Raw genomic sequence first — 23,856 nt, 5'->3', positions numbered from 1 at the left:
GGTGCATAGTGTACCCAGGTATACCATCCAGGAGCCCAGCAAGGAAAGAGTTAACTCACGATGCTGCTGAAGCAGCAGAATTACGGTTCTAGGTCCGGTCAGGAAACCGCATACGGGTCAAAAATGAGCCGATCGGAGTCACCGTTTGACTCCGGTCGGCTCATTAAAGTAAATGGAGTTCACTGCTGGTCCGGCTGGGGTACGAGAGAGCCGGGTACAACCTCTTAATCTCTCTCAGATGATCCTACTTCAGGGTTAACACTCTGTAGTCCCTGTGCTGCTTCAGCAATTCTTATTCAGGTGCTATTCATGTCACGGATAGTACTTGTCTGTCCCCCGGCTCCAGCTGTCTCTTCTGCTGTCCTCTCTAAGGCTGAGTTCACATCACGTTTTTGCCAGAATGTTTTCAATCCGTTTTTCTAAAGAAAACCGTATGGCAAAAAACGGATGGAACAGTATGGAAAAAAGTAAACCGTATGCATTTTTAAACTGTATACTGTTTTTAAAAGTGCATACAGTTCCGTCCGTTTTTGAAAATGTTGTCCATTTTTAATGGGAGGGGTCTTGGGTGGGGACTTTAGGATGCAAATGCGCATGTGCAAAGAAAAACTGTATGTTTTCCCGTATGGAACCGTATACATGTGCGTTTTCCATTGACTTCAATGTTAAAAAAAACGTATGCGATTGCAGTACGGTTATTAAACTGGAGACAAAATCGTAGTCAACCACGGTTTTGACTCCGATGTAAAAACCGTACTGCAACCGCATACGTTTTTTTTTTTAAATGGACGTCAATGGAAAACGCACATGTATACGGTTCCATACGTGAAAACATATACGGTTTTTACTTTGCACATGTGCATTTGCACCCTAATGTCCCCACCCAAGATCCCTCCCATTTTCAAAAACGTATGTTTTTTTTTTTTTTTTTTTAAATGGATGGAACTATATGCACTTTTAAAAACAGTATACGGTTTAAAAACGCATACGGTTTACTTTTTCCCGTACTGTTCCATCCGTAGTATGGTAAAAATGTGATGTGAACCCAGCCTAAACCAGTGTTTCCCAACCAGGGGTGCCTCCAGCTGTTGCAAAACTGCAACTCCCAGCATGCCCGGACAGCCAACGGCTGTCCGAGCATGCTGGAGTTTTCAGTTTTGCAACAGCTGGAGGCGCTCTGGTTGGGAAACACTGGTATAGTATATGGTGCAATATTCCGGGAATCTGATTGGCTGGATCCATTCCAGGAGTCGGATTGGTTGGATAAATACCGACCATTGCATTGCCAGTATTTTTTATATAAAAATACCGGCAGGGTCGGCAAAGTAAAGGCTGTGCCTGTAAAATACTGGCCTGGTGGCTGATGTCGCTCCATGTGGCTCTATGGTGGCTGATGTCGCTCTCACATCTCTCCACCAGTGGTGTGTCCTCACACAAGCCACGAATGCTGATGTCACAGCTCACACCGGCAGTACACAGTCATCACTTTCCGCCTATTTTAAAATAAGCATATAGACCATGGGTCTCAAACTGGTGGCCCTCAATGATGCAAAACTTCAACTCCCAGCATGCCTGCACATGCCCAGACAGACATTTTCTGCAGCTAATGGTTGTCGGGAATGCTGGGAGTTAAAATTTTGCAACACCTGGAGGGCCACCAGTTTGAGACCCCTGATGTAGACCCAACAATGTAATGGTCATAGAATAAGTTCCTCATGCTATTACCTGTTTACTACCAAATAGCCTCATGGTCAGACTTCCCCTGCCACCGTGTTTTGTCAAACAGCACGCATACCCCAGTAATAAACCACATATACGTTGTGCACAGTACTTTAAAGGGGTATTCTGGTGGAAAACTTTTTTTTTTTTTGTACGTCAACTGGTGCCAGAAAGTTTAACAGATTTGTAAATTACTTCTATTAAAAAAAAAAAATCTTAATCCTTCCAGTATTTATTAGCGGCTGTATTCTCCAGAGGTTATTTTCTTTTTGGATTTATTTTCTGTCACGACCACAGTGCTTTCTGCTGACACCTCCGTCCATGTCAGGAACTGTCTGGAGTAGAAGCAAATTCCCATCTTAAAGGGGTACTCCGGCCCTGAGACATCTTATCCCCTATCCAAAGGAGTAGAGGAGTGTATATGGGTGACAGATGGGTGTAGAGTAGTGTACATGGGTGAAAGTGGCGTGTAGAGGAGTGTACATGGGTGACTGGTGTGTAGAGGGGTGACAGGGGAGTGTATATGGGTGACAGAAGGGTGTAGAGGAGTGTACATGGGTGACAGAGGGGTGTAGAGGAGTGTACATGGGGGACAGAGGGGTGTGAAGGAGTGTACATGGGGGACAGAGGGGTGTAGAGGAGTGTACATTGGTGGCAGAGGGGTGTAGAGGGTTATGGGTGACAGATGGGTGTAGAGGAGTGTACATGGGGGAAAGAGGGGTGTAGAGGAGTGTACATTGGTGACAGAGGGGTGTAGAGGAGTGTACATTGGTGGCAGAGGAGTGTAGAGGAGTGTTCATGGGTGGCAGATGGGTGTAGAAGAGTGTATATGGGTGACAGAGGGGTGTAGAGGGTTATGGGTGACAGATGGGTGTAGAGGAGTGTACATGGGTGAAAGTGGCGTGTAGAGGACTGTACATGGGTGACTGGTGTGTAGAGGGGTGACAGAGGAGTGTATATGGGTGACAGAAGGGTGTAGAGGAGTGTACATGGGTGACAGAGGGGTGTAGAGGAGTGTACATGGGTGACAGAGGGGTGTATAGGAGTGTACATGGGTGACAGAGGAGTGTAGAGGAGTGTACATGGGTGGCAGAGGGATGTAGAGGAGTGCAGATGGGTGACATAGGGGTGTAGAGGAGTGTACATGGGTGGCAGAGGGGTGTATAGGAGTGTACATGGGTGACAGAGGAGTGTAGAGGAGTGTACATGGGTGGCAGAGGGGTGTAGAGGAGTGCAGATGGGTGACATAGGGGTGTAGAAGAGTGTACATGGGTGGCAGAGGGGTGTAGAGGAGTGAACATGGGTGACAGAGGGGTGTAGAGGAGTGTACATGGGTGACAAAGGGGTGTAGAGGAATGTACATAGGAGGCTGAAGGGTGTAGAGGAATGTACATGGGTGACAGAGGAGTGTACATGGGTGGCAGAGGGGTGTAGAGGAGTGAACATGGGTGACAGAGGGGTGTAGAGAAGTGTACATGGGTGACAGAGGGGTGTAGAGGTGTGTACATGGGTAACAGGGGTGTAGAGGAATGTACATGGGTGACAGAGGGGTGTAGAGGAGTGTATATGGATGACAGAGGAGTGTAGAGGAGTGTACATGGGTGGCAGAGGGGTGAAGAGGAGTGTACATGGGAGACAGATGGTTGTAGAGGGGTGACAGAGGGGTGTACAGGGGTGACAGATGGGTGTAGAGGAGAGTACATGGGTGAAAGGGGCGTGTAGAGGACTGTACATGGGTGACTGGTGTGTAGAGGGGTGACAGAGGAGTGTAGAGGGGTGACAGAAGGGTGTAGAGGAGTGTATATGGGTGACAGAGGGGTGTAGAGGAGTGTACATGGGTGACAGAGGGGGGTAGAGGAGTGAACATGGATGACAGAGGGGTGTAGAGGAGTGTACATGGATGACAAAGGGGTATAGAGGAGTGTACATGGGAGACAGATGGGTGTAGAGGGGTGACAGAGGGGTGTACAGGGGTGACAGAGGGGTGTAGAGGAGTGTACATGGGTGTCAGAGGGGTATAGAGGAGTCTACATGGGTGACAGAGGGGTGTAGAGGAGTGTACATGGGTGTCAGAGGGGTGTAGAGGAGTGTACATGGGTGACAGAGGGGTGTAGAGGGGAGTACATGGGTGGCAGAGGGGTGTAATGGAGTGTACATGGGTGACAGAGGGGTGTAGAGGGGTGACAGGGGTGTACATGGGTGACAGAGGGGTGTAGAGGAGTGTACATGGGTGTCAGAGGGGTGTAGAGGAGTGTACATGGGTGACAGAGGGGTGTAGAGGAATGTATATGGGTGTCAGAGGGGTGTAGAGGAGTGTACATGGGTGTCAGAGGGGTGTAGAGGAGTGTACATGGGTGACAGAGGGGTGTAGAGAGGAGTACATGGGTGGCAGAGGGGTGTAATGGAGTGTATATGGGTGACAGAGGGGTGTAGAGGGGTGACAGGGATGTACATGGGTGACAGAGGGGTGTAGAGGAGTGTACATGGGTGTCAGAGGGGTGTAGAGGAGTGTACATGGGTGACAGAGGGGTGTAGAGGAATGTATATGGGTGTGAGAGGGGTGTAGAGGAGTGTACATGGGTGACAGAGGGGTGGAGAGGAGTGTACATGGGTGTCAGAGGGGTGGAGAGGAGTGTACATGGGTGACAGAGGGGTGTAGAGGAGTGTACATGGGTGACAGAGGGGTGTAGAGGAGTGTACATGGGTGACAGAGGGGTGTGGAGGAGTTTACATGGGTGACAGAAGGGTGTAGAGGAGTGTACATGGGTGACAGAGGGGTGTAGAGGAGTGTACAGAGGGGTGTAGAGGAGTGTACATGGGTGACAGAGGGGTATAGAGGAGTGTACATGGGTGGCAGGGGGTGTAGAGGAGTGTACAAGGGTGGCAGAGGGGTGTAGAGGAGTGTACATGGATGGCAGAGGGGTGTAGAGGACTGTACATGGGTCAAAGTGGGATGAACAGGAGTGTACATGAGTGACGGAGGGGTGTAGAGCAGTGTACATGGGTGACAAAGGGGTGTATAGAAGTGTACATGGGTGATAGAGGGTTGTAGAGGAGTGCACATGGGTGACATAGGGGTGTAGAGGAGTGTACATGGGTGGCAGAGGGGTGTAGAGGAGTGAACATGGGTGACAGAGGGGTGTAGACGAGTGTACATGGGTGACAGAGGGGTGTAGAGGAGTGTACATGGGTGACAGAGGGGTGTGGAGGAGTGTACATGGGTGACATAGGGGTGTAGAGGAGTGTACATGGGTGACAGGGGTGTAGAGGAGTGTACATGGGTGACAGAGGGGTGTAGAGGAGTGTATATGGGTGACAGAGGGGTATAGAGGAGTGTGCATGGGGGACAAAGGGGTATAGAGGAGTGTACATGGGTGACAGAGGGGTGTAGAGGAGTTTACATGGGTTTCAGAGGGGTGACAGGGGTGTAGAGGAATGTATATGGGTGTCAGAGGGGTGTAGAGGAGTGTACATGGGTGACAGAGGGGTGTGGAGGAGTTTACATGGGTGACAGAAGGGTGTAGAGGAGTGTACATGGGTGACAGAGGGGTGTAGAGGAGTGTACATGGGTGATAGAGGGGTGTAGAGGAGTGTACATGGATGGCAGAGGGGTGTAGAGGAGTGTACATGGGTGACAGAGGGGTGTAGAGGAGTGTACATGGGTGACAGAGGGGTGTAGAGGCGTGTACATGGGTGACAGAGGGGTGTAGAGGAGTGTACATGGGTGACAGAGGGGTGTAGAGGAGTGTATATGGGTGACAGAGGAGTGTAGAGGAGTGTACATGGGTGGCAGAGGGGTGTAAAGGAGTGTACATGGGTGACAAAGGGGTGTAGAGGAGTGTATATGGGTGGCAGATGGGTGTAGAGGAGTGTACATGGGTGACATAGGGGTGTAGAGGAGTGTACATGGGTGGCAGAGGGGTGTAGAGGAGTGAACATGGGTGACAGAGGGGTGTAGAGGAATGTACATGGGAGGCTGAGGGGTGTAGAGGAGTGTACATGGGTGACAGAGGAGTGTAGAGGAGTGTACATGTTTGGCAGAGGGGTGAAGAGGAGTGTACATGGGTGGCAGAGGGGTGTAGAGTAGTGTACATGAGTGACAGAGGGGTGTAGAGGAGTGTACATGGGTGGCAGAGGGGTGTAGAGGAGTGAACATGGGTGACGGAGGGGTGTAGAGGAGTGTACATGGGTGACAGAGGGGTGTAGAGGAGTGTACATGGGTGACAGAGGGGTGTAGAGGAGTGTACATGGGTGACAGAGGGGTGTAGAGGAGTGTACATGGGTTTCAGTGGGGTGACAGGGGTGTAGAGGAGTGTATATGGGTGTCAGAGGGGTGTAGAGGAGTGTACATGGGTGACAGAGGGGTGTGGAGGTATTTACATGGGTGACAGAAGGGTGTAGAGGAGTGTACATGGGTGACAGAGGGGTGTAGAGGAGTGTACATGGGTGACAGAGGGGTGTAGAGGAGTGTACATGGGTGACAGAGGGGTGTAGAGGAGTGTACAAGGGTGGCAGGGGGTGTAGAGGAGTGTACAAGGGTGGCAGAGGGGTGTAGAGTAGTGTACATGGATGGCAGAGGGGTGTAGAGGAGTGTACATGGGTCAAAGTGGGATGTAGAGGAGTGTACATGGGAGGCTGAGGGGTGTAGAGGAATGTACATGGGTGACAGAGGGGTGTAGAGGAGTGTACATGGGTGACAGAGGGGTGTAGAGGAATGTACATGGGTGACATAGGGGTGTAGAGGAGTGTACATGGGTGACAGAGGGGTGTAGAGGAGTATACATGGGTGACAGAGGGGTGTAGAGGAGTGTACATGGGTCAAAGTGGGATGTAGAGGAGTGTACATGGGAGGCTGAGGGGTGTAGAGGAGTGTACATGGGTGACAGAGGGGTGTAGAGGAGTTTACATGGGTGACATAAGGGTATGTGTACTGTGGACTGTGTACTGCACCTAATGTGGGGAACCACTGTATACTGTACCTAATGTGGGGAATTACTGTATACTGCACCTAATGTGGGGGACTAATTTATACTGCACCTAATGTGGGGGACTACTGTATACTGCACCTAATGTGGGGAACTGCTTTATACTGCACCTAATGTCGGGGACTACTGTATACTGCACCTAATGTGAGGGACTACTGTATACTGCACCTAATGTGGGGGACAACTGTATACTGCACTTAATGTGTGGTAACTACTGTATACTGCACTTAATGTGGGGGACTACTGTATACTGCACCTAATGTGGGGAACTACTTTATACTCCACCTAATGTGGGGGACTACTGTATACTGCACCTAATGTGGGGAACTACTTTATACTGCACCTAATGTGGGGGACTACTGTATGAATACTGCACCTAATGTGGGGGACTACTGTATACTGCAACTTATGTGGGGGACTACTGTATACTGCTCCTAATGTGGGGGACTACTGTATACTGCACCTAATGTGTGGGACTACTGTATACTGCACCTAATGTGGGGAACTACTTTATACTGCACCTAATGTGGGGGACTACTGTATACTGCACCTAATGTGTGGGACTACTGTATGTATACTGCACCTAATGTGGGGGACTACTGTATACTGCAACTTATGTGGGGGACTTCTGTATACTGCTCCTAATGTGGGGGACTACTGTATACTGCACCTAATGAGTGGGACTACTGTATACTGCACCTAATGTGGGGGACTAATGTATACTGCACCTAATGTGGAGAACTACTTTATACTGCACCTAATGTGGGGGACTACTGTATACTGCACCTAATGTGGGGGACTACTGTATACTGCACCTAATGTGGGGGGACTACTGTATACTGCACCTAATGTGCGGAACTACTGTATACTGCACCTAATGAGGGGAACTACTTTATACAGCAACTAATGTGGGGGACTACTGGATACTACACCTAATGTGGGGGACTACTGTATACTGCACCTAATGTGGGGGACTACTGTATACTGCACCTAATGTGTTGTAACTACTGTATACTGCTCCTAATGTGGGGAACTACTTTATACTGCACCTAATGTGGGGGACTACTGTATACTGCACCTAATGTGGGGGACTACTGTATACTGCACCTAATGTGGGGGACTACTGTATACTGCACCTAATGTGGGGGACTACTGTATACTGCACCTAATGTGGGGGACTACTTTATACTGCACCTAATGTGGGGAACTACTTTATACTGCACCTAATGTGGGGGACTACTGTATGTATACTGCACCTAATTTGGGGGACTACTGTATACTGCAACTTATGTGGGGGACTACTGTATACTGCTCCTAATGTGGGGGACTACTGTATACTGCACCTAATGTGTGGGACTACTGTATACTGCACCTAATGTGGGGAACTACTTTATACTTCACCTAATGTGGGGGACTACTGTATACTGCACCTAATGTGTGGGACTACTGTATGTATACTGCACCTAATGTGGGGGACTACTGTATGTATACTGCACCTAATGTGGGGGACTACTGTATACTGCAACTTATGTGGGGGACTACTGTATACTTCTCCTAATGTGGGGGACTACTGTATACTGCACCTAATGTGTGGGACTACTGTATATTGCTCCTAATGTGGGGGAACTACTGTATACTGCACCTTATGTGTGGGGCTACTGTATACTGCACCTAATGTGGGGGACTACTGTATACTGCACCTAATGAGTGGGACTACTGTATACTGCACCTAATGTGGGGGGCTACTGTATACTGCACCTAATGTGGGGAACTACTTTATACTGCACCTAATGTGGGGGACTACTGTATACTGCACCTAATGTGGGGGACTACTGTATACTGCACCTAATGTGGGGAACTACTTTATACTGCAACTAATGTGGGGGACTACTGTATGTATACTGCACCTAATGTGGGGGACTACTGTATACTGCAACTTATGTGGGGGACTACAGTATACTGCTCCTAATGTGGGGGACTACTGTATGCTGCACCTAATGTGTGGGACTACTGTATATTGTTCCTAATGTGGGGGAACTACTGTATACTGCACCTAATGTGTGGGACTACTGTATACTGCACCTAATGTGGGGGACTACTGTATACTGCACCTAATGAGTGGGACTAATGTATACCGCACCTAATGTGGGGGACTACTGTATAATGCACCTAATGTGCGGGACTACTGTATACTGCACCTAATGAGGGGAACTACTTTATACTGCACCTAATGTGGGGGACTACTGTATACTGCACCTAATGTGGGGGACTACTTTATACTGCACCTAATGTGGGGTAACTACTGTATAGTGCACCTAATGTGGGGAACTACTTTATACTGTACCTAATGTGGGGGACTACTGTATACTGCACCTATTGTGAGGAACTACTTTATACTGCAACTAATGTGGGGGACTACTGTATGTATACTGCACCTAATGTGGGGGACTACTGTATACTGCAACTTATGTGGGGGACTACTGTATACTGCTCCTAATGTGGGGGACTACTGTATACTGCACCTAATGTGTGGGACTACTGTATACTGCACATAATGTGGGGAACTACTTTATACTGCACCTAATGTGGGGGACTACTGTATTCTGCACCTAATGTGTGGGACTACTGTATACTGCACCTAATGTGGGGAACTACTTTATACTTCACCTAATGTGGGGGACTACTGTATACTGCACCTAATGTGTGGGACTACTGTATGTATACTGCACCTAATGTGGGGGACTACTGTATGTATACTGCACCTAATGTGGGGGACTACTGTATACTGCAACTTATGTGGGGGACTACTGTATACTTCTCCTAATGTGGGGGACTACTGTATACTGCACCTAATGTGTGGGACTACTGTATATTGCTCCTAATGTGGGGGAACTACTGTATACTGCACCTAATGTGTGGGACTACTGTATACTTCACCTAATGTGGGGGACTACTGTATACTGCACCTAATGAGTGGGACTACTGTATACTGCACCTAATGTGGGGGACTACTGTATACTGCACCTAATGTGGGGAACTACTTTATACTGCACCTAATGTGGGGGACTACTGTATACTGCACCTAATGTGGGGGACTACTGTATACTGCACCTAATGTGGGGAACTACTTTATACTGCAACTAATGTGGGGGACTACTGTATACTGCACCTAATGTGTGGGACTACTGTATACTGCACCTAATGTGGGGGACTACTGTATACTGCACCTAATGAGTGGGACTACTGTATACTGCACCTAATGTGGGGGACTACTGTATAATGCACCTAATGTGCGGGACTACTGTATACTGCACCTAATGAGGGGAACTACTTTATACTGCACCTAATGTGGGGGACTACTGTATACTGCACCTAATGTGGGGGACTACTTTATACTGCACCTAATGTGGGGTAACTACTGTATAGTGCACCTAATGTGGGGAACTACTTTATACTGTACCTAATGTGGGGGACTACTGTATACTGCACCTATTGTGAGGAACTACTTTATACTGCAACTAATGTGGGGGACTACTGTATGTATACTGCACCTAATGTGGGGGACTACTGTATACTGCAACTTATGTGGGGGACTACTGTATACTGCTCCTAATGTGGGTGACTACTGTATACTGCACCTAATGTGTGGGACTACTGTATACTGCACCTAATGTGGGGAACTACTTTATACTGCACGTAATGTGGGGGACTACTGTATACTGCACCTAATGTGTGGGACTACTGTATGTATACTGCACCTAATGTGGGGGACTACTGTATGTATACTGCACCTAATGTGGGGGACTACTGTATACTGCAACTTATGTGGGGGACTACTGTATACTGCTCCTAATGTGGGGGACTACTGTATACTGCACCTAATGTGTGGGACTACTGTATATTGCTCCTAATGTGGGGGAACTACTGTATACTGCACCTAATGAGGGGAACTACTTTATACTGCACCTAATGTGGGGGACTACTGTATACTGCACCTAATGTGGGGGTCTACTTTATACTGCACCTAATGTGGGGTAACTACTGTATACTGCACCTAATGTGGGGAATTACTTTATACTGCACCTAATGTGGGAGACTACTGTATACTGCACCTAATGTGGGGAACTACTTTATACTGCAACTAATGTGGGGGACTACTGTATGTATACTGCACCTAATGTGGGGGACGACTGTATACTGCACCTAATGTGGGGGACTACTGTATACTGCACCTAATGTGGGGAACTACTTTATACTGCAACTAATGTGGGGGACTACTGTATGTATACTGCACCTAATGTGGGGGACTACTGTATACTGCAACTTATGTGGGGGACTACAGTATACTGCTCCTAATGTGGGGGACTACTGTATGCTGCACCTAATGTGTGGGACTACTGTATATTGCTCCTAATGTGGGGGAACTACTGTATACTGCACCTAATGTGTGGGACTACTGTATACTGCACCTAATGTGGGGGACTACTGTATACTGCACCTAATGAGTGGGACTAATGTATACTGCACCTAATGTGGGGGACTACTGTATAATGCACCTAATGTGTGGGACTACTGTATACTGCACCTAATGAGGGGAACTACTTTATACTGCACCTAATGTGGGGGACTACTGTATACTGCACCTAATGTGGGGGACTACTTTATACTGCACCTTATGTGGGGTAACTACTGTATAGTGCACCTAATGTGGGGAACTACTTTATACTGTACCTAATGTGGGGGACTACTGTATACTGCACCTATTGTGAGGAACTACTTAATACTGCAACTAATGTGGGGGACTACTGTATGTATACTGCACCTAATGTGGGGGACTACTGTATACTGCAACTTATGTGGGGGACTACTGTATACTGCTCCTAATGTGGGGGACTACTGTATACTGCACCTAATGTGTGGGACTACTGTATACTGCACATAATGTGGGGAACTACTTTATACTGCACCTAATGTGGGGGACTACTGTATTCTGCACCTAATGTGTGGGACTACTGTATACTGCACCTAATGTGGGGAACTACTTTATACTTCACCTAATGTGGGGGACTACTGTATACTGCACCTAATGTGTGGGACTACTGTATGTATACTGCACCTAATGTGGGGGACTACTGTATACTGCAACTTATGTGGGGGACTACTGTATACTTCTCCTAATGTGGGGGACTACTGTATACTGCACCTAATGTGTGGGACTACTGTATATTGCTCCTAATGTGGGGGAACTACTGTATACTGCACCTAATGTGTGGGACTACTGTATACTTCACCTAATGTGGGGGACTACTGTATACTGCACCTATTGAGTGGGACTACTGTATACTGCACCTAATGTGGGGGACTACTGTATACTGCACCTAATGTGGGGAACTACTTTATACTGCACCTAATGTGGGGGACTACTGTATACTGCACCTAATGTGGGGGACTACTGTATACTGCACCTAATGTGGGGAACTACTTTATACTGCAACTAATGTGGGGGACTACTGTATGTATACTGCACCTAATGTGGGGGACTACTGTATACTGCAACTTATGTGGGGGACTACAGTATACTGCTCCTAATGTGTGGGACTACTGTATGCTGCACCTAATGTGTGGGACTACTGTATATTGCTCCTAATGTGGGGGAACTACTGTATACTGCACCTAATGTGTGGGACTACTGTATACTGCACCTAATGTGGGGGACTACTGTATACTGCACCTAATGAGTGGGACTAATGTATACTGCACCTAATGTGGGGGACTACTGTATAATGCACCTAATGTGCGGGACTACTGTATACTGCACCTAATGAGGGGAACTACTTTATACTGCACCTAATGTGGGGGACTACTGTATACTGCACCTAATGTGGGGGACTACTTTATACTGCACCTAATGTGGGGTAACTACTGTATAGTGCACCTAATGTGGGGAACTACTTTATACTGTACCTAATGTGGGGGACTACTGTATACTGCACCTATTGTGAGGAACTACTTTATACTGCAACTAATGTGGGGGACTACTGTATACTGCACCTAATGTGGGGGACTACTGTATACTGCAACTTATGTGGGGGACTACTGTATACTGCTCCTAATGTGGGTGACTACTGTATACTGCACCTAATGTGTGGGACTACTGTATACTGCACCTAATGTGGGGAACTACTTTATACTGCACCTAATGTGGGGGACTACTGTATACTGCACCTAATGTGTGGGACTACTGTATGTATACTGCACCTAATGTGGGGGACTACTGTATGTATACTGCACCTAATGTGGGGGACTACTGTATACTGCAACTTATGTGGGGGACTACTGTATACTGCTCCTAATGTGGGGGACTACTGTATACTGCACCTAATGTGTGGGACTACTGTATATTGCTCCTAATGTGGGGGAACTACTGTATACTGCACCTAATGAGGGGAACTACTTTATACTGCACCTAATGTGGGGGACTACTGTATACTGCACCTAATGTGGGGGTCTACTTTATACTGCACCTAATGTGGGGTAACTACTGTATACTGCACCTAATGTGGGGAATTACTTTATACTGCACCTAATGTGGGAGACTACTGTATACTGCACCTAATGTGGGGGACTACTGTATACTGCACCTAATGTGGGGAACTACTTTATACTGCAACTAATGTGTGGGACTACTGTATGTATACTGCACCTAATGTGGGGGACGACTGTATACTGCACCTAATGTGGGGGACTACTGTATACTGCACCTAATGTGGGGAACTACTTTATACTGCAACTAATGTGGGGGACTACTGTATGTATACTGCACCTAATGTGGGGGACTACTGTATACTGCAACTTATGTGGGGGACTACAGTATACTGCTCCTAATGTGGGGGACTACTGTATGCTGCACCTAATGTGTGGGACTACTGTATATTGCTCCTAATGTGGGGGAACTACTGTATACTGCACCTAATGTGTGGGACTACTGTATACTGCACCTAATGTGGGGGACTACTGTATACTGCACCTAATGTGTGGGACTACTGTATGTATACTGCACCTAATGTGGGGGACTACTGTATGTATACTGCACCTAATGTGGGGGACTACTGTATACTGCAACTTATGTGGGGGACTACTGTATACTGCTCCTAATGTGGGGGACTACTGTATACTGCACCTAATGTGTGGGACTACTGTATATTGCTCCTAATGTGGGGGAACTACTGTATACTGCACCTAATGAGGGGAACTACTTTATACTGCACCTAATGTGGGGGACTACTGTATACTGCACCTAATGTGGGGGTCTACTTTATACTGCACCTAATGTGGGGTAACTACTGTATACTGCACCTAATGTGGGGAATTACTTTATACTGCACCTAATGTGGGAGACTACTGTATACTGCACCTAATGTGGGGGACTACTGTATACTGCACCTAATGTGGGGAACTACTTTATACTGCAACTAATGTGTGGGACTACTGTATGTATACTGCACCTAATGTGGGGGACGACTGTATACTGCACCTAATGTGGGGGACTACTGTATACTGCACCTAATGTGGGGAACTACTTTATACTGCAACTAATGTGGGGGACTACTGTATGTATACTGCACCTAATGTGGGGGACTACTGTATACTGCAACTTATGTGGGGGACTACAGTATACTGCTCCTAATGTGGGGGACTACTGTATGCTGCACCTAATGTGTGGGACTACTGTATATTGCTCCTAATGTGGGGGAACTACTGTATACTGCACCTAATGTGTGGGACTACTGTATACTGCACCTAATGTGGGGGACTACTGTATACTGCACCTAATGAGTGGGACTAATGTATACTGCACCTAATGTGGGGGACTACTGTATAATGCACCTAATGTGCGGGACTACTGTATACTGCACCTAATGAGGGGAACTACTTTATACTGCACCTAATGTGGGGGACTACTGTATACTGCACCTAATGTGGGGGACTACTTTATACTGCACCTAATGTGGGGTAACTACTGTATAGTGCACCTAATGTGGGGAACTACTTTATACTGTACCTAATGTGGGGGACTACTGTATACTGCACCTATTGTGAGGAACTACTTAATACTGCAACTAATGTGGGGGACTACTGTATGTATACTGCACCTAATGTGGGGGACTACTGTATACTGCAACTTATGTGGGGGACTACTGTATACTGCTCCTAATGTGGGGGACTACTGTATACTGCACCTAATGTGTGGGACTACTGTATACTGCACATAATGTGGGGAACTACTTTATACTGCACCTAATGTGGGGGACTACTGTATTCTGCACCTAATGTGTGGGACTACTGTATACTGCACCTAATGTGGGGAACTACTTTATACTTCACCTAATGTGGGGGACTACTGTATACTGCACCTAATGTGTGGGACTACTGTATGTATACTGCACCTAATGTGGGGGACTACTGTATGTATACTGCACCTAATGTGGGGGACTACTGTATACTGCAACTTATGTGGGGGACTACTGTATACTTCTCCTAATGTGGGGGACTACTGTATACTGCACCTAATGTGTGGGACTACTGTATATTGCTCCTAATGTGGGGGAACTACTGTATACTGCACCTAATGTGTGGGACTACTGTATACTGCACCTAATGTTGGGGACTACTGTATACTGCACCTAATGAGTGGGACTACTGTATACTGCACCTAATGTGGGGGACTACTGTATACTGCACCTAATGTGGGGGACTACTGTATGCTGCACCTAATGTGTGGGACTACTGTATATTGCTCCTAATGTGGGGGAACTACTGTATACTGCACCTAATGTGTGGGACTACTGTATACTGCACCTAATGTGGGGGACTACTGTATACTGCACCTAATGAGTGGGACTAATGTATACTGCATCTAATGTGGGGGACTACTGTATAATGCACCTAATGTGCGGGACTACTGTATACTGCACCTAATGAGGGGAACTACTTTATACTGCACCTAATGTGGGGGACTACTGTATACTGCACCTAATGTGGGGGACTACTGTATACTGCACCTATTGTGAGGAACTACTTAATACTGCAACTAATGTGGGGGACTACTGTATGTATACTGCACCTAATGTGGGGGACTACTGTATACTGCAACTTATGTGGGGGACTACTGTATACTGCTCCTAATGTGGGGGACTACTGTATACTGCACCTAATGTGTGGGACTACTGTATACTGCACATAATGTGGGGAACTACTTTATACTGCACCTAATGTGGGGGACTACTGTATACTGCACCTAATGTGTGGGACTACTGTATGTATACTGCACCTAATGTGGCGGACTACTGTATGTATACTGCACCTAATGTGGGGGACTACTGTATACTGCAACTTATGTGGGGGACTACTGTATACTTCTCCTAATGTGGGGGACTACTGTATACTGCACCTAATGTGTGGGACTACTGTATATTGCTCCTAATGTGGGGGAACTACTGTATACTGCACCTAATGTGTGGGACTACTGTATACTGCACCTAATGTGGGGGACTACTGTATACTGCACCTAATGAGTGGGACTACTGTATACTGCACCTAATGTGGGGGACTACTGTATACTGCACCTAATGTGGGGAACTACTTTATACTGCACCTAATGTGGGGGACTACTGTATACTGCACCTAATGTGGGGGACTACTGTATACTGCACCTAATGTGGGGAACTACTTTATACTGCAACTAATGTGGGGGACTACTGTATGTATACTGCACCTAATGTGGCGGACTACTGTATACTGCAACTTATGTGGGGGACTACAGTATACTGCTCCTAATGTGTGGGACTACTGTATGCTGCACCTAATGTGTGGGACTACTGTATATTGCTCCTAATGTGGGGGAACTACTGTATACTGCACCTAATGTGTGGGACTACTGTATACTGCACCTAATGTGGGGGACTACTGTATACTGCACCTAATGAGTGGGACTAATGTATACTGCACCTAATGTGGGGGACTACTGTATGCTGCACCTAATGTGTGGGACTACTGTATATTGCTCCTAATGTGGGGAAACTACTGTATACTGCACCTAATGTGTGGGACTACTGTATATTGCTCCTAATGTGGGGGAACTACTGTATACTGCACCTAATGTGTGGGACTACTGTATACTGCACCTAATGTGCGGGACTACTGTATACTGCACCTAATGAGGGGAACTACTTTATACTGCACCTAATGTGGGGGACTACTGTATACTGCACCTAATGTGGGGGACTACTTTATACTGCACCTAATGTGGGGTAACTACTGTATACTGTACCTAATGTGGGGGACTACTGTATACTGCACCTATTGTGAGGAACTACTTTATACTGCAACTAATGTGGTCGACTACTGTATGTATACTGCACCTAATGTGGGGAACTACTTTATACTGTACCTAATGTGGGGGACTACTGTATACTGCACCTATTGTGAGGAACTACTTTATACTGCAACTAATGTGGGGGACTACTGTATGTATACTGCACCTAATGTGGGGGACTACTGTATACTACAACTTATGTGGGGGACTACTGTATACTGCTCCTAATGTGGGTGACTACTGTATACTGCACCTAATGTGTGGGACTACTGTATACTGCACATAATGTGGGGAACTACTTTATACTGCACCTAATGTGGGTGACTACTGTATACTGCACCTAATGTGTGGGGCTACTGTATACTGCACCTAATGTGGGGAACTACTTTATACTGCACCTAATGTAGGGGACTACTGTATACTGCACCTAATGTGTGGGACTACTGTATGTATACTGCACCTAATGTGGGGGACTACTGTATGTATACTGCACCTAATGTGGGGGACTACTGTATACTGCAACTTATGTGGGGGACTACTGTATACTGCTCCTAATGTGGGGGACTACTGTATACTGCACCTAATGTGTGGGACTACTGTATATTGCTCCTAATGTGGGGGAACTACTGTATACTGCACCTAATGAGGGGAACTACTTTATACTGCACCTAATGTGGGGGACTACTGTATACTGCACCTAATGTGGGGGTCTACTTTATACTGCACCTAATGTGGGGTAACTACTGTATACTGCACCTAATGTGGGGAATTACTTTATACTGCACCTAATGTGGGAGACTACTGTATACTGCACCTAATGTGGGGAACTACTTTATACTGCAACTAATGTGGGGGACTACTGTATGTATACTGCACCTAATGTGGGGGACGACTGTATACTGCACCTAATGTGGGGGACTACTGTATACTGCACCTAATGTGGGGAACTACTTTATACTGCAACTAATGTGGGGGACTACTGTATGTATACTGCACCTAATGTGGGGGACTACTGTATACTGCAACTTATGTGGGGGACTACAGTATACTGCTCCTAATGTGGGGGACTACTGTATGCTGCACCTAATGTGTGGGACTACTGTATATTGCTCCTAATGTGGGGGAACTACTGTATACTGCACCTAATGTGTGGGACTACTGTATACTGCACCTAATGTGGGGGACTACTGTATACTGCACCTAATGAGTGGGACTAATGTATACTGCACCTAATGTGGGGGACTACTGTATAATGCACCTAATGTGCGGGACTACTGTATACTGCACCTAATGAGGGGAACTACTTTATACTGCACCTAATGTGGGGGACTACTGTATACTGCACCTAGTGTGGGGGACTGCTTTATACTGCACCTAATGTGGGGTAACTACTGTATAGTGCACCTAATGTGGGGAACTACTTTATACTGTACCTAATGTGGGGGACTACTGTATACTGCACCTATTGTGAGGAACTACTTTATACTGCAACTAATGTGGGGGACTACTGTATGTATACTGCACCTAATGTGGGGGACTACTGTATACTGCAACTTATGTGGGGGACTACTGTATACTGCTCCTAATGTGGGGGACTACTGTATACTGCACCTAATGTGTGGGACTACTGTATACTGCACATAATGTGGGGAACTACTTTATACTGCACCTAATGTGGGGGACTACTGTATACTGCACCTAATGTGTGGGACTACTGTATACTGCACCTAATGTGGGGAACTACTTTATACTTCACCTAATGTGGGGGACTACTGTATACTGCACCTAATGTGTGGGACTACTGTATGTATACTGCACCTAATGTGGGGGACTACTGTATGTATACTGCACCTAATGTGGGGGACTACTGTATACTGCAACTTATGTGGGGGACTACTGTATACTTCTCCTAATGTGGGGGACTACTGTATACTGCACCTAATGTGTGGGACTACTGTATATTGCTCCTAATGTGGGGGAACTACTGTATACTGCACCTAATGTGTGGGACTACTGTATACTGCACCTAATGTGGGGGACTACTGTATACTGCACCTAATGAGTGGGACTACTGTATACTGCACCTAATTTGGGGGACTACTGTATACTGCACCTAATGTGGGGAACTACTTTATACTGCACCTAATGTGGGGGACTACTGTATACTGCACCTAATGTGGGGGACTACTGTATACTGCACCTAATGTGGGGAACTACTTTATACTGCAACTAATGTGGGGGACTTCTGTATGTATACTGCACCTAATGTGGGGGACTACTGTATACTGCAACTTATGTGGGGGACTACAGTATACTGCTCCTAATGTGGGGGACTACTGTATGCTGCACCTAATGTGTGGGACTACTGTATATTGCTCCTAATGTGGGGGAACTACTGTATACTGCACCTAATGTGTGGGACTACTGTATACTGCACCTAATGAGTGGGACTAATGTATACTGCACCTAATGTGGGGGACTACTGTATAATGCACCTAATGTGCGGGACTACTGTATACTGCACCTAATGAGGGGAACTACTTTATACTGCACCTAATGTGGGGGACTACTGTATACTGCACCTAATGTGGGGGACTACTTTATACTGCACCTAATGTGGGGTAACTACTGTATAGTGCACCTAATGTGGGGAACTACTTTATACTGTACCTAATGTGGGGGACTACTGTATACTGCACCTATTGTGAGGAACTACTTTATACTGCAACTAATGTGGGGGGACTACTGTATGTATACTGCACCTAATGTGGGGGACTACTGTATACTGCAACTTATGTGGGGGACTACTGTATACTGCTCCTAATGTGGGTGACTACTGTATACTGCACCTAATGTGTGGGACTACTGTATACTGCACCTAATGTGGGGAACTACTTTATACTGCACCTAATGTGGGGGACTACTGTATACTGCACCTAATGTGTGGGACTACTGTATGTATACTGCACCTAATGTGGGGGACTACTGTATACTGCAACTTATGTGGGGGACTACTGTATACTGCTCCTAATGTGGGGGACTACTGTATACTGCACCTAATGTGTGGGACTACTGTATATTGCTCCTAATGTGGGGGAACTACTGGATACTGCACCTAATGAGGGGAACTACTTTATACTGCACCTAATGTGGGGGACTACTGTATACTGCACCTAATGTGGGGGTCTACTTTATACTGCACCTAATGTGGGGTAACTACTGTATACTGCACCTAATGTGGGGAACTACTTTATACTGCACCTAATGTGGTAGACTACTGTATACTGCACCTAATGTTGGGAACTACTTTATACTGCAACTAATGTGGGGGACTACTGTATGTATACTGCACCTAATGTGGGGGACGACTGTATACTGCAACTTATGTGGGGGACTACTGTATACTGCTCCTAATGTGGGGGACTACTGTATACTGCACCTAATGTGTGGAACTACTGTATATTGCTCCTAATGTGGAGGAACTACTGTATACTGCACCTAATGTGGGGGACTACTGTATACTGCACCAAATGTGCGGGACTACTGTATACTGCACCTAATGTGGGGGACTACTGTATACTGCACCTAATGTGGGGGACTACTGTATGTATACTGCACCTAATGTGTGAGACTACTTTATACTGCACCTAATGTGGGGAACTACTTTATACTGCACCTAATGAGGGGAACTACTGTATGTATACTGCACCTAATGTGGGGGACTACTGTATACTGCAACTTATGTGGGGGACTACTGTATACTGCTCCTAATGTGGGGGACTACTGTATACTGCACCTGATGTGTGGAACTACTGTGCACTGCACCTAATGTGGGGAACTACTTTATACCGCACCTAATGTGGGGTACTACTGTATACTGCACCTAATGTGTGGGACTACTGTATACTGCACCTAATGTGGGGGACTACTGTATACTGCACCTAATGTGGGGGACTACTGTATACTGCACCTAATGTGAGGGACTACTTTATACTGCACCTAATGTGGGGAACTACTTTATACTGCACCTAATGTGGGGGACTACTGTATGTATACTGCACCTAATGTGGGGGACTACTGTATACTGCAACTTATGTGGGGGACTACTGTATACTGCTCCTAATGTGGGGGACTACTGTATACTGCAACTAATGTGTGGGACTACTGTATACTGCACCTAATGTGGGGAACTACTTTATACTTCACCTAATGTGGGGGACTACTGTATACTGCACCTAATGTGTGGGACTACTGTATGTATACTGCACCTAATGTGGGGGACTACTGTATACTGCAACTTATGTGGGAGACTACTGTATACTGCTCCTAATGTGGGGGACTACTGTATACTGCACCTAATGTGTGGGACTACTGTATACTGCACCTAATGTGTGGGACTACTGTATGTATACTGCACCTAATGTGGGGGACTACTGTATGTATACTGCACCTAATGTGGGGGACGACTGTATACTGCAACTTATGTGGGGGACGACTGTATACTGCTCCTAATGTGGGGGACTACTGTATACTGCACCTAATGTGTGGGACTACTGTATATTGCTCCTAATGTGGAGGAACTACTGTATACTGCACCTAATGTGGGGGACTACTGTATACTGCACCAAATGTGCGGGACTACTGTATACTGCACCTAATGTGGGGGACTACTGTATACTGCACCTAATGTGGGGGACTACTGTATGTATACTGCACCTAATGTGTGAGACTACTTTATACTGCACCTAATGTGGGGAACTACTTTATACTGCACCTAATGAGGGGAACTACTGTATGTATACTGCACCCAATGTGGGGGACTACTTTATACTACACCTAATGTGGGGAACTACTTTATACTGCACCTAATGTGGAGGACTACTGTATGCATACTGCACCTATTGTGGGGGACTACTGTATACTGCACCTAATGTGGGGAACTACTTTATACTGCACCTAATGTGGGGGACTACTGTATACTGCACCTAATGTGGAGAACTACTGTATACTGCACCTAATGTGGGGGACTACTGTATACTGCACCTAATGTGGGGGACTACTGTATACTGCACCTAATGTGGGGAACTACTGTATACTGCACCTAATGTGGGGGACTACTGTATACTGCACCTAATGTGGGGGACTACTTTATACTGCACCTAATGTGGGGTAACTACTGTATAGTGCACCTAATGTGGGGAACTACTTTATACTGTACCTAATGTGGGGGACTACTGTATACTGCTCCTAATGTGGGGGACTACTGTATACTGCACCTAATGTGTGGGACTACTGTATACTGCACCTAATGTGGGGAACTACTTTATACTGCACCTAATGTGGGGGACTACTGTATACTGCACCTAATGAGTGGGACTAATGTATACTGCACCTAATGTGGGGAACTACTTTATACTGCACCTAATGTGGGGGACTACTGTATACTGCACCTAATGTGGGGGCCTAATTTATACTGCACCTAATGTGGGGTAACTACTGTATAGTGCACCTAATGTGGGGAACTACTTTATACTGTACCTAATGTGGGGGACTACTGTATACTGCACCTATTGTGAGGAACTACTTTATACTGCAACTAATGTGGGGGACTACTGTATGTATACTGCACCTAATGTGGGGGACTACTGTATACTGCAACTTATGTGGGGGACTACTGTATACTGCTCCTAATGTGGGGGACTACTGTATACTGCACCTAATGTGTGGGACTACTGTATACTGCACCTAATGTGGGGAACTACTTTATACTGCACCTAATGTGGGGGACTACTGTATACTGCACCTAATGTGTGGGACTACTGTATACTGCACCTAATGAGTGGGACTACTGTATACTGCACCTAATGTGTGGGACTACTGTATATTGGTCCTAATGTGGGGGAACTACTGTATAATGCACCTAATGAGGGGAACTAATTTATACTGCACCTAATGTGGGGGACTACTGTATACTGCACCTAATGTGGGGGTCTACTTTATACTGCACCTAATGTGGGGTAACTACTGTATACTGCACCTAAAGTGGGGAATTACTTTATACTGCACCTAATGTGGGGGACTACTTTATACTGCAACTAATGTGGGGGACTACTGTATTTATACTGCACCTAATGTGGGGGACTACTGTATACTGCAACTTATGTGGGGGACTACTGTATACTGCTCCTAATGTGGGGGACTACTGTATACTGCACCTAATGTGTGGGACTACTGTATACTGCACCTAATGTGGGGAACTACTTTATACTGCACCTAATGTGGGGGACTACTGTATACTGCACCTAATGTGTGGGACTACTGTATACTGCTCCTAATGTGGGGGACTACTGTATACTGCACCTAATGTGTGGGACTACTGTATACTGCACCTAATGTGGGGAACTACTTTATACTGCACCTAGTGTGGGGGACTACTGTATACTGCACCTAATGTGTGGGACTACTGTATGTATACTGCACCTAATGTGGGGGACTACTGTATGTATACTGCACCTAATGTGGGGGACGACTGTATACTGCAACTTATGTGGGGGACGACTGTATACTGCTCCTAATGTGGGGGACTACTGTATACTGCTCCTAATGTGGGGGACTACTGTATACTGCACCTAATGTGTGGGACTACTGTATATTGCTCCTAATGTGGAGGAACTACTGTATACTGCACCTAATGTGGGGGACTACTGTATACTGCACCAAATGTGCGGGACTTCTGTATACTGCACCTAATGTGGGGGACTACTGTATACTGCACCT

Source organism: Hyla sarda, chromosome 9 (genome assembly GCF_029499605.1).
Source record: "Hyla sarda isolate aHylSar1 chromosome 9, aHylSar1.hap1, whole genome shotgun sequence".
NCBI classification, from domain to species: Eukaryota; Metazoa; Chordata; class Amphibia; order Anura; family Hylidae; genus Hyla; species Hyla sarda.
This window is presented reverse-complemented; position numbering follows the sequence as displayed.